This window comes from Gossypium arboreum, chromosome 6, assembly GCF_025698485.1.
Source record: "Gossypium arboreum isolate Shixiya-1 chromosome 6, ASM2569848v2, whole genome shotgun sequence".
NCBI lineage: Eukaryota > Viridiplantae > Streptophyta > Magnoliopsida > Malvales > Malvaceae > Gossypium > Gossypium arboreum.
In genome coordinates, this window is record NC_069075.1 from 8080758 (window position 1) to 8094690 (window position 13933).

Sequence of the window (13933 nt, forward strand, 5' to 3'; positions counted from 1 at the left end):
TTGTACTAGGTAAATAAAAAATGAATACTACGATATAAAGAATAATACATATAAAGCAAAAAATGCAAACAAAGATATATAGCATGAATAAACAAGATATATAAACATATGAGATAATATTTAAATGATGCATGATATAAAAACAAACATAATCAAATAATGCATGATATACAAATAGAATAAATGTAATGTCAATATGCATATAATTATAAATAAAAAATTTAACACATACATGATACATACAATACAAAACATATAGAAAAACTAATAAAAAATGATTGATTGCTAACAAAATATACATACAATTAAAATAAGATATTTCATATCCATTTTGAAATAGTATCTAATATATAATATATAATATAATAACAAGAATATTTACAAAAGAATAATAATTATATGGTAATATATTGGTTTAAGAGTATATAAGAGAATTCATAATATAACAATATTAATTTAAAATGAAATAATATATAATAAATAAATAATAATGAAATGGGTATATAATATGAGTTTAAAATATGTTTTGATAATAACAATTTACAAGTTCTAAATAATATATATATGATATAACATAAATAGTATAATTGGTAATATGTGATATATATATATATATATATATATATATAAAATAATAAGTAATATAAAAATAAAACATAATAAATGTTATATAATAAAATAAAATATAAATATACGTATAGGTAAACAATGTGTAATAAATAAAAGTTTTATAAATATATAAATAGTATTTTAGTAATAATATAAGTATATTTTTATAATAAATAAATTATATAAAGAAAATAAAATGAAAAGAAAGGGTTAAAATTGAATTTAAATAAAATTACAAGGCTAATTTGCAAAATAGTAAAAAATTTGGATTTAATCAAAACACAAATTGAAAGTCGAGGGACTCATTGGGTAATTTAAACCCTAATCCCAAAACGTCTGCGTTCTGTAGAACCGAATTTAAAGGTCGTTTAGGACTAAATCAAAACAAATATAAAGTCCAGGGCCCAAATTAAAATAAAAATAAATAAAATTAAAAAGATTGAAAATGTAGGGGGACCGATTAGAGATTATCCCAATAATAGAAAACACACGGATCCTTTTCGGGTAATCGGGTCAACACGCGGATCCTGAGGTCTTAAAACGTCGTCGTTTTAAGCTTATCAGACTAAGCTAAAACGATGTCGTTTTGTTATGGCTATATAAGCCAAAACTAAGGCTTAAAAATCATTTTGGATATCGTTTAAAAAAAAATAGAATCCTCTGAAGAGGACTAGGGGCTGGCCATCAGAATTCCGTGGAACCTCCGTCCACTGGTTCCCACGCACCTACGCGCCGCCATGCATGTTGGTCGGAGGGATAAAAACCCTTCCCTTTTCCAGCGTAATATAGGGATCCCTCTTTCCTTTCAATTTTTTTACTGCCTTGTCCCTTTTTTGTTTCTCCTTTGAAGCAAGTACTGAGTACTGGATCTCTCGCATAGATCAGATTCTCTTTTTCAGAACCTTCTTGATTTTTTTTATTTTTTCTAAAATGATGAAAATCCACCTCTAATTCGACTTCTGCAAAAGGATCCCTTTGACCCTCTAAATCTGAAAGGTTGGATGAAACTTTGTTGAGGTTTGGGCTCTCAATATTTTTTGGACTATTGAACTTTGGACTATCAACAATATTTGGACCTTGCAAAGCTAACTCATTTAAGCCCAAATCGTTTCCACCCGATGCTTTAGGATCAACCTCCAACTCTTGACCCGTCCCTAATGCCAATACGAAACCCATGTTGTTCAAATCTTCCATGCCCCTATCAGATATATCCCCACTTGCCACCCTTAATACAGAGACATTCAACAATTTACAAACAGATTCTTCTTCCACATTAATTTTTTCTGTCGTCAAACCCTATCTCCCATTATTATTTCCTACATTCTCGAGGCCGTTCTCAATAACTCCTTTAATTCTGACGTTTCGTCTTTCTTCCGGTGACATATCCATTTCTGAACCGTTTGTCGACTTCACTTCCGAGGAAGCTCCTTCTTCTTCTCTCTACTTCTTATATGGTTTTCATTTGGTTTTTCCACCAATCCTCTTTCCCCAACCTCCAACATAATCACTTCATCAAGCCTGTGTTCTTGCTTCATGAAAATCAACATATTCATTTAACACTCCTAACCCTTTTTCGACATCGGAATAGGATTACGGAGCGTTACCGGTCACTATAGTTTATATCATGAATCATATAAAATTAATCATTATAAAGTACAGTAATTTATCTTATTAACTCATAAACGGACATTCAGGGCCTAATGAAGATATTAGAAATAAATTGGAACCTAAACAGAAGCTTATAAAAATTTCTTTATTGAACAGTACCAAATATAAGCTTATAAAATTTCTTTAATCGAGACATGCCCGTGTGAACCTAAAACACGCCCATGTTGTCACCCCGTGCGACTTACACAATTTGGACACGCCCGTGTCCTCTACCCGTGTACTTCTCTGACTTGTTGCTCATGAACAAAATAGTTTTGCATGGCCAAGACACACGCCCGTGTGTTTAGCCCGTGTGGATTTATTTCAATTTGAACCTAGTGCAGTTTTCACACGGCCAGGCACATGCCCATGTACTGTGGCCGTGTGCTTCACACGGCTGAGGCACATGCCCGTGTCTCTGCCTGTGTGGCCATAGCTAAGCATTCTGTTTGTCAAATTTTAGATTCAGGGGACACAAGGTCTACTCTAATGCCCGTGTAAGGGCCGTGTGTCTCACACGGTCTGATCACACGCCCATGTGCTAGGCCGTGTGGACTCAAAATGAACCTTATAGTCCAAGTTTACCAACCCTGCAAACTTTAATAACAAGCAACTTAAAATTCAATCTTTTTAACCAATCCAAAACATGAATAAATACATCCATTTCACATTAAAATCATCAATGTTACGATCCAACTCGAGTGTATTGGTAAGTGTTTAACATAAAATTTCCAGACAATGCTCTTTGGTACTAATTGAATCAATTCAAATTAAAATATATAAATGACCTTATTTTAAACATAAACTTTGCATTCATGGATTAACCATTATCATTTTTACACTATTAACATTCACATTCAAAACGATTTCCAAAAGACAACCTAGGTACATGCCATTTCTCAAAATAAAATACGTCACCAAGTATTTGAGTTCGGGCCTGACTTGGATGTTGAGTTGTTAGTCGTTTTCGTACCTAACCTGCACACGGAAACAAACCGTACGTTGAGTCTACACTCAGTGGTATTTCTATAAACCAACACTTAAATATTTATTAACTCAAACTATTTTCAAATCTAATAGCACTAATTATATTCAAGTTCTTTGTCAGTGAAACATTTAGTTCAATTTTATATCTGTCAATATCAATTGATTTCCCGTACAGTAGCACAGTCATTCAATAGTCCAGTATGGTATTTACCCCTATTAACATAACTCGGACCTTGGTGGATACACGGATCCAACCAATACACCAGTACGGCACATTGTGCCTCATTGGCATTGCCGAAGAAAACAATAGCAGTATGGTACATAGTACCTCATCGGATTAAACCGAAGTAACAGAAACAGTACGACACACAAAGTGCCTCATCGACACAAAGTCAGAGTAACAGTACGGCACTATTAGTGCCTCATCGACCTATGGTCGAAGTATCCCAGTACACTTCCAATCCTATGGCATGCCAATTATATCCAACCTAGCCCGACATTGTTAATAGGGTATTTATTTCACTTAAATTTTCAGATAACAATCAATATACATTTCAGTTTAGATATTCACAACTCAAATCAATTCAATACAATAATAACAATACTTAACTCTATACCACTTACCATATATATATATATATATATATATATATATATAATGAATGCAAAAATAATTATTAAGTTTGGTTTATAGAAATACAAACTGTAAATTTCTTTCAGATTACTCCCCGTCAAATTTCTCTTTTCCTTTCTTTATCGATGTCTCTGGTACTACATTAGCTACGGAAATTAAACAATTTATACTATTAATACAATAACAATTCACAATAAATTATTAAATTTCTATTCAATTCAAATCTCAATTTTCAATTTATTCCTAATTAACACTTTTACTTTAATCACTCATTTCATACTTCATTTCTATTCAATTTCCTATCATGTTCTCCTTAAACATTAAATATTCATAGTAAAACCCTAATCTCAAGTTTCTTTCATTTAGCCCCTTAAACATAAAACTTGTAGCTTCTTTTACAATTTAATCCCTTAATCAATTCTAACTTGATATTTATTCAATTAAATCCCTAATTCAACAATTTGTTCAACATAACCCATGTCTAAAAATCTTCTAACTTTCAAAATTTCCACTTACATCAAGTAATATTTGTCTCTAGGATTCAAAAACATCAAAATTATAAAAAAAAAGGGACTTTACTTGACTTACCAAATTAAACTTCAAACTTAAAAACTCTAATTTTCCCTTTTCCTTTTCTCCTTTCTTTTTCTCCCAATTTTTGTTCCCACTTTTGTGTCTTTCCTTTTTCTTTTTTCTTTTATTTCTTTTATTCCTTTATGTTTTATTATATTATTAAATTATTATATATTAATATATTATTATATTATATACTTAAGTATTAAGTATAAATATATGTACATCACACATACACATGGAATAATATTTTCCATACATTTGGCACTATTCCTTTTATGGGTTATTTACTAATTTAGTCCCTTCAATTTTCTTTAGTCTATAATTAAACTTTTACACTATATTCAATCTAGTCCTTACACTAAATTAACCTTAATTCAATCTAATTCACCTAGCCAAAATCTAATTAATCACGCAACTAACATTCATAAATATTTCTAATGAATATTTACGAACTCAATTTTTTGAAATAGTAGACCAGAATCTCAATTTTCGATACCCATAAATTTCGGGTCATTACATCCATCTTTTCAAAAAATTTCACCATTGTTAAGTTATCACCCATTACAATAATCTCACCTCATAAATCAGCTATCGTTTTGAATGTTTGGTAATTCCAACAATGGAGAGGAATCCCATCCACTTCAATCCAAGCTACCCTTTCCGAGACTTTAAAATTCTCTGACCAAGGTTCAATATTGATGAAGAATTCTTTCAGATATGCCTAGTCTCTTTGCTTTAAAATCTCTATCAGCTCATCGTCTAGAACCTCAATAACGAAATATTTACTCTTGATTCTTTTAACAATTTATTCTCCAAGGCCTAACTTAGCAATTCTATCAGATAAGCTATAAGCAATGTAAAAAGACACAATCTCACCAATCAAACAATGTTGAAGCTTCCATAACTGTTCATTCTCGACATGTCCTTCTACAAGTTTAATATTTTTCCTCCCTGTTCCATCTACTTCAATAGCCCTATGCCTTTCATTTATCATACAGTCATTGAAGTTTTTCCTTCCCTCCTCCGAAAACTCCCTCCCTCTTGACTGCATCACCTTCACTCGACTAAAATCTTTTTTAGCTTGAACTTTTTTCCACACTCTCCTGTTGCCACTAAATCTAGCCATTTTCACCCCGATCTTTTTTTCTAACAACTTAAAACCATCAAGTCTTGAAATTTTCATTTGAGCATATTCCAAATTAGCAAACTCACAAAACTGAATCTCTTTCCCTCCATACTTCTCTAAACTGGAATAAACGCATCCAATACATTCTCATGAAATCTGAACAACGCCCATAATCATTTCCAGTGCATGCTGTCAGCAATATTGTATACAAACACCATTCTTATCTTAGTCAGTCTCTCTTTCCTACTATTTAATTATATGCGTATATTTAGGTTAAAGAATTATCACAATGCTCTGATATAAACTATGCTGCCACATGTGTGAATCAATGATTTAATGATGAGATTATGATATGAATTGAGATATTAAATTATAAATGAAATTGAAAAATGATTATCATATTAATTGTTCGGGCAAAGTAATTAATCTAGTTTTACTGATCAGCACTAGCTGCAACTTACTATTTCAAATCTGCCTGAACAATTTATAGGGTTACCATTTCTCAATTGGAATTAAGATACCAAATCAATGATTTGATAATGAGATTATGATATGAATTGAGATACCAAAGTTTTCATTTATTTTGAATTGTTATTTATGTCAAGTAATTGGTCTAGTTCAGTGGTTAAGTGTGCTGCTATGGGTGTGTGAGGTTCTGTGTTTGATTCTCTTGTTTGGAAGTTTTATTATTTTTGTCTCAATCCCTATTTTGATCATCTTTCTTATCTTTTATTTTTCGTGAATTGTTAACAAGAACGAGCTTGCTGATTGAGCGGTAAGGTCTTAGCTATACTCCCAAATTGTCATCCTTCTCCTTCACTTTCCACTCTTGCCTTCCCTCAGGTCCCTCACTCTCTAACTTCCCCTTTTCCCCTCATTTTGTTTCCAATTTTTTTTTACTGAGTTTTTTCCTCGTTGACACCTTTCCTTCTCGTTTTCTTTCCCTTTTACTACGTTTTTTCATATTTCTCCATTGGAAAACCTTATTTTTATTGCCTTTTCCCTACTTTGATCCATCTTTTATCGCCGTCCCTTTGCTACAGTTTTATTATCACCCTTGTTTGTTGCGTGGTGTCATCGTTGCTATTGTGTCATCTTCTGTGTCAGGTATCGATCAAGTAGCGAGTATTTCCCATTTGGGTGTGAGTATCATATACTCTTTTTCTTCCTTCTTGTATGTTATGTATCATTCCTTCACGTGAAGGATTGGTGGTTTTATGTAGGTTTATAGCTTCCATTGTAATCATTTTTGGGATTTCTGAAGGTGAAGATCATGTGACGACTACTCCTCCGATAAGTTAAGACTTTAGGAGGTGCTCTTTCTTCGGGTAAGTATCTGAATGTCCCAGTTTAGAGGCTACTTATGGGTACTCTTGTAAGGGCCAAACGCCTAATACTTTGGGTCGAATGGTCGGTTTGAGCAATGGTTTATTGATTTGTGTTTAACTTAGGTAGTTATGTTGATTGATTAAGTTTCAGTGTTGTATGTAGATCTAAAAGTGCAGCGATGGTGGCACTATGGTGAAAGCAAACTGGTGCGTAACTCTAATACGGAAAAATTAGTGAACGGTGCAAAGTCAAAAATCATAGTATCGACACCACACAAGAGTTATATTTACTACGAGTAGAAGAGTGTTGAACACACTTATTTTTCGGTTATACCGACCAAAGCTGGGTACAACTTACTATTTCGACTTTATCTGATAAACACTGGGTTCCAAATTGGTGTGATTGGTCCGATTCGTGTACCCATTCGAGTCAGGTTAGTAGGGAGTGACTGTGTAATTACAATTTGTGCTACTAGATAGAACATATGGAATTATGATGTAATTACACTCTATCAACCAAATAAGTCTAGGAAATTACAATTTCTTATAATTATAAAAAAAAGTGTAATTTCTATACTAATAATTACACTTTCATCTAATTACTTTGTAGTACCCAAACACATTTGGTAAATCAAATAAGATATCACTTTGCATCTTTCTTTTACTTCCAACTCTATTATTAGTATTCTTACTAATAAAAAATTATAATTAACCTAAAAATTTATTAAAAATAAAATTATTATTATTTAAATGAAAGATGATAGCACAATTAAAGTTGTGCGTACTGTTGCAAGGGCCAAATTTCAAATGCTTTGGGCTGAATGCTCAGTTAGAGCAATAGTTTTATTAAGTTGTGTTCAACTTAGGTAGTTATGTTGATTGATTAAGTTTCAGTGTTGTATGCATATCTAAAATTTTTACGGTGGTGATGCCATTTCGATAGTGAACTGGTGTGTAACTTTAATCCTGAAAAATTAGTGAATAGTGCGAAGTCAAAAATCATACTATCGACACCACACAAGAGTTATATTTACTACAAGAAAAGGGGTGTTGAAAACATCTATTTGTCGGTTATACCGACCAGCGCTAGGTGCAACTTACTATTTTGAATTTATCCGATAAACACTGGGTGTCAAATTGGTGTGATTGGTTGGATTCCTGTATCCATCCGAGTCAGGTTAATAGGGAGTAACTGTGTAATTACAATTTGTGATACTGGATAGAACATAAGGAATTATGATGTAATTACACTCTATCAACCAAATAGGTTTAGGAAATTACAATTTCTTGTAATTATAAAAAGAAGCGTAATTTCTATACTAATAATTACACTTTCATCTAATTACTTTGTAGTATCCAAACACATCCGGTAAATCAAATTAGATATCACTTTGCATCTTTCTTTTATTTCCAACTCTATTCTTAGTATTCTTACTAATAGACAATTATAATTGCACCCAAAAACTTATTAAAAATAAAATTATTATTTTTTAAATTAAAGGATATAACACAATCGAAGTTGTATGTACTATTGCAAGGGCCAAATTTCAAATGCTTTAGGTTGAATGGTCGGTTTGAACAATGGTTTAAGTTGTGTTCAACTTAGGTAGTTATATTGATTGATGAAATTTTAATGTCGTATGCAGATCTAAAAGTGCTGCGGTGGTGACGCTTGATATGTGATATCCGTGATAGGTTTTAAAAATTTATAATTAATCATTCTTAAAACTAACTATTATCACGATGAAGGCAAATGTACCTATCGAACAGTGGTATAGCTTTAGCAAGACTGGATTGTCGAACCCAAAGGAACCAAGAGTACTAGTAATTACTTTCTTTTTATTATCTAGCCTAAAAAATTAAGGGAATTGTTTATCTAAACTAATTAATTAAACTAAGGGTGCACAGAAAGAAAATTGGGGAAAAGCTTTTGGGAAAACTCGATTGAGTAAGACAATACCTAAGGAAAAATCCACCTAGACTTCACTTGTTATTTAACTCTGAATTAGACGATTTATTCATTTGACTTGATCCGTAGAAATCCCTATGTTATATTATTATCTCTCTCGAGACTAAAAACGTCTAACCCTAGGTTACTTAATTAAAATATCTTTCTAATTAACACCCTAGTGTTGCATTAACTCGATCTATGAACTCCCTTATTAGGTTTCACCCTAATTCGACAAAATCTTGTCACCCAATCTCTAGGTGTGCAATCAACTCCGCTTAATTACGACAAATTTACTCTTAGACAGGGACTTTTGCTCCTCTAAATAAGCACATTAACTTGAATCAATATCCTGGAATATTAAAATAAGAATTAAGAACACATAATTAAGAACAAGTCAAATATTTATCATGCAATTCAGATAATAATAACAAGATCCATCTTAGGTTTCATTCCCCTTAGGTATTTAGCGGGTTTAATTCATAATTATGAAAGAAAACATCTCAAAAGAAAAAAGATAACAAAACATACAGAAAACCCAAAACTCCTGAAGGAAATTGAAGGGAGATCTTCAGTCTTGACGATGAATCTGGCTTCTGAAATGGATCAATCGGCTTTCCTTCAGTAATTCCTTGCCTCCTACTCCGTGTCCCCTTTTCTAGTGCCTCCTCAGGGTTTAAATAGGCTTTAGAATGCCTAAGAGCCCTCAAAAGTGGCCTTTTCCGAATAGGACTATACTTGGGCTCGACAAGGACACGCCCGTGTGCGATTACTTCAAACCGTGGTCAAGGCTGTTAAATAGGCACGGGCGTGTGGTCTACCCATGTAAGTCGTGCTTTGATTCTGCCAAATGGACATGTCCGTGTGACTACCCGTGTAAAGAAATCCAGCCCGTGTTGATTTCTCATGTTGGTCCATTTTCTCCATTTTCAGCCCGTTTCTCGTTCTTTTTATTCTCCTATGCTCACCTAAGTATAAAACATGAAATTAAAGAATTAGGAGCATCAATTTGACCAAATCTAAGGAGAAATCATCCATAAATGGGCTAAGCATGGGATAAAAATATGTATAAATTACAGTTTATCAAATACCCCCACACTTAAGCGTTTGCTTGTCCTCAAGCAAAATCCTCAACTCACAATCAAAATAAATTCTTCTCAACTTATAATCCCTATCGATAATATCTCAAAATAAACCATAAGTAGTCATAAATTGACAATTCAACTAGAAGAACATCAAAGTTTCAAACATTCCAAGTTGAGCATTTTATCACGAAAGCATAGGTGTCTCCCCTCATTTAAGTGATTACCTTTGATTCAAAATATCACAAATTTTAACATCCTCACTCAAGATTCACTAAAATCACTCGAGGTATTTAAAGACAATAAATGAAACACTCATTAGTCAATATGAAACGTTATTACCATAGGCTTGCATGAAAATCAAATCTCCACCACTATATATTGAGATGATATGTCAATCAAAAGGTCTTTAGAGGGTTGTAACGTGGCTTTGGTTAGAGGGTGTGGTCACAATCTAAAAGAAAAGGTTAGAATCGAGATTGAATTGAAAAATTACCTAACTAGAAAAATAACTAATCATTAATTGAATACAAGTGAGCTTCAATTAACACTTAAGCTAAAAAAAACGATGAATAACTACTACTATATATGTATGTATTGTAATTTTTTTTAAGAACAAGTCAAATAACATAGGCTATCTATTAAAAATAAAACATAGCTAAGCAATTTATTCAACTAAAATCTCGACATCAAATTAATTTAGGGGATTTCAACCATAATGGGTTAGGGGTTAATGTTGAGGGTAAATCAATGATTGGGTTGTTAGGCTCAAGGGGGTTCACTAAGGGTTAATTGTGAAGGTAGGCTTTTATGGAGTGAGTGGGTTAAACCTAAGTGTCTTTATCATCTCGACATATCAAATCAAATGGTGTGGTCTTGACATGCATAATCAAGCAAGTTCTAGAATAACAATTCAATATTGACGCACTCAAAGCAATAATAAAAGTGAGCATGAAAGAAATAATAGATGCTCTAAAGGCTTAAGATCTCACAAAAATTATGGCTTTTTTATGTTTAAACCTGTGAATTTCAACTCAAGATAATACCTAAACTTGGGGAAACAACCTAAAAAATTTTAATTCTCACAAATCAACTTTATCATGCTTGATTCTCTAATTCCTTAAAGTTTGAATAGTCAATGCATAAATGCCTATGTTTTAATTCAAGACATATTAATAGAAAATCATAAATCAATCAAAATTCATTCTAATAATGATATGAGAAGATCAAATGAGAATAAGACAAAATTCAGGGATTTTTCTAATAATGATATAAAAGACCCCCTACACTTAAGATGTACATTGCCCTCAATGTACAAAGTTAAATTTACGACAGTATAGATATAAGATCATAAAATAGGAAGAGAAGTGAAACTTCCTGAATGATGAATGGATTCCTTGAATTAGAGTTACGGAGAATAATCGGCCAAGGCCCTGATAAGAGTGGAGGAGGATACTCCGGTGGTGGCAGAGGTTCTTTAAGCCATAAGTCCTGTGCCAAAAGAATATTATATCTGGTAGTAGCTATGGTCATGGTCGAGCAGGACATGGCAGTTGTGGAGAACCTTTACCAGTGGAGGTTCGAGTTCCTAGGTAATGATGAGCTTTGGAGCTCTTTTATAACTATGATAACATCAAGAACTGTTTAGGAAATATAAAGAGGCATAATTACTCGTAAAGGAATAGTCAAAACTATAAATTGTTTAATAAAAATTATAAAACCGAAAAATGAAATAATATTAAAGGAAAATAAAATAAAAAGTACTTAAAGAAGATAAATAAAGATAAAAGTAAAAATAAAAATGATAACAAAAAAAAAGTTCTTAAATATCGTCATCGCCGGATGGTTCGCGGGGTGGTGGTGGAGATGAGATGTAAAGGTGCTGACAAATCTGATGAAGAGTAGTATCAATGTGATCAAAGCACTAAAAACACTGCTGCTTAAATCGAGTAAGGCACTTAGAGATGTTAGAGTATGAAGCCGCCGCATGAACTGGACGATGGATGGGTGGTGGCTGAAATGGTGGGTCCTCATGATGTGGAGGGACATCATCAGTGATATCCTCTGGGTCTTCCTCCTCGGTGGACTGGACAAGGCGATACTGAGGAGGGTAGGTTCCATGTCGTTTCTCGATCATCCTCATATGTAGTGGGGACATCTCGCCGATGAGAGTGGGGGAAGATGATTCTACTGCTATGTTGAAGAGCCCGAAGTACCGTGCTAGTCTAGTCACGTAGGGGCCAATAGAGATAACTCCTCTCCTATGCCGCTCCGTCTGATGGCGGATGGTGAAGGAAATGAAATAGGTAATGTCGAATATGTGCCCGTTCACCATACTCCATAAAAAGTAGGGTCGTGAGTGTTGACGACGCCGATGCTCTCCCACCGTCCTGTCAGGGTGTGAGCAAGGATAGCGTGCAGGTATCTCATAGACGGGGCGAGAGCTGATGCCTTGGAGCGACTGGGTTCATAGGTGGTTGAGTTAGGGACTAAAGCTCTCCAACACTTCGAAGGAGAATACTAGATATGGCGATGAAAGGTGTCGAGCTTGTTGTCGTCCATGAACTCCTCCGTATACAGCCCTAGTGCAATTTCAAACTCGGGTACGCTCAACTGGTGAACCAAACCACCAAGGTGAAATTGGACCATTCCTGGATCATCAAACTCCATCATAACAGTTTGGAAGTGAAAGGTCGACTAGTGTTCCAGGGTGAGCTCAAGATACGTCAGGTCGATGATCCCAAAGAAGAGCTCCCACAAGTCAGCCGTCAGAAGAGCTCGGACCGCGTCAGCCAGTTGGACTTGTTCAAGTGCAGTCCAATCAATGCAGCGGCCCACACCTAAGGGTCAGGCCTGAAGTATTTGAAAGAGTTCTTCCTGGGGTCCTAAGGGGAACTGAAGGAAAGGGTGGCGAATCTCAGCGGTAGAACCCAAGGATGACCTTACTCCTTTCCTCTTCTTCGAAGCGGGGACGGCGGTCTTTTTGCCATGTGAGGTTGACATGGTATACCTGCAATGAAAAGTCGAAGTTAAAACAATACTCCCCAAGAATGGCATGAAGAGGTATGCAAGTATGTTAGCATTAAAGAAGAATACTTCATGGGCATCACAGGTAACAGGTAAGATGAAAAGTAAATAAATCCTAATGGAAATCATTATTGACAATAGGAACATGGGAATAGTGCTAAATGAAATATCTAGTGAATGAATGTATGTGGGTTTGATAATATGAAATATGGTGTGGGTAAGCATGAAATCCATGTAAACAAGAAAAATGGATGAATGTAGCATAATGCATTGACTAAAATGGCAAATTTCTAACAAAGAGTATAAGTATTACTATCATTATAACCATAAATATTTACCCAAAATAGTCAAATAAAATAATAAAAAATCATGAAATAAGTAAAAATTTTGAAGAGAATAGAGAGAAAAGAGTAGACAAACGCAAGATGGAAGAGCTTGGGTCGGCGCACGGGTGAGGTAAGGAGGGCATGGGCAAGAGTTGCGGCGGCTAGGGTTAGGGATTTTGGGGAAGGGGATGATGAATAGTGAGGGGTTTATATAGATTTTGGGGCACACGATCCTGGGGCAAGCCCGTGTGCCTTTATTTTAGCCCGTGTTTATCGTGATTTTCAAATTTGGGTGCGTCTGAAATTCGTCCCACGCCCATGTCCTTTGGGGGTGTCGATGCACACGGCCGTGTCGTACGGTTGTGTTCTACTTCATTCGCTTCTCCAACGCCGGTGTATATAGGTGCATGCCCGTGTTGTTTTATCAGTCTTGAGCACGGGTGGTGGACACGGGCGTGTCGCACGCCCGTGCTAAATTCTCAGCTTCAACCATAGTTTCAGGACACGGGCGTGCCTCACGCTCGTGTTGTTTTGACAGGCTCTCCCACGGCCACGTCGTACAGTCGTGGCAACTTATCGCATCTCGTGTTGGGAAAAATTTTACCCTATTTTCACATGGCCGTATCGCACGGCCATGTCTTCA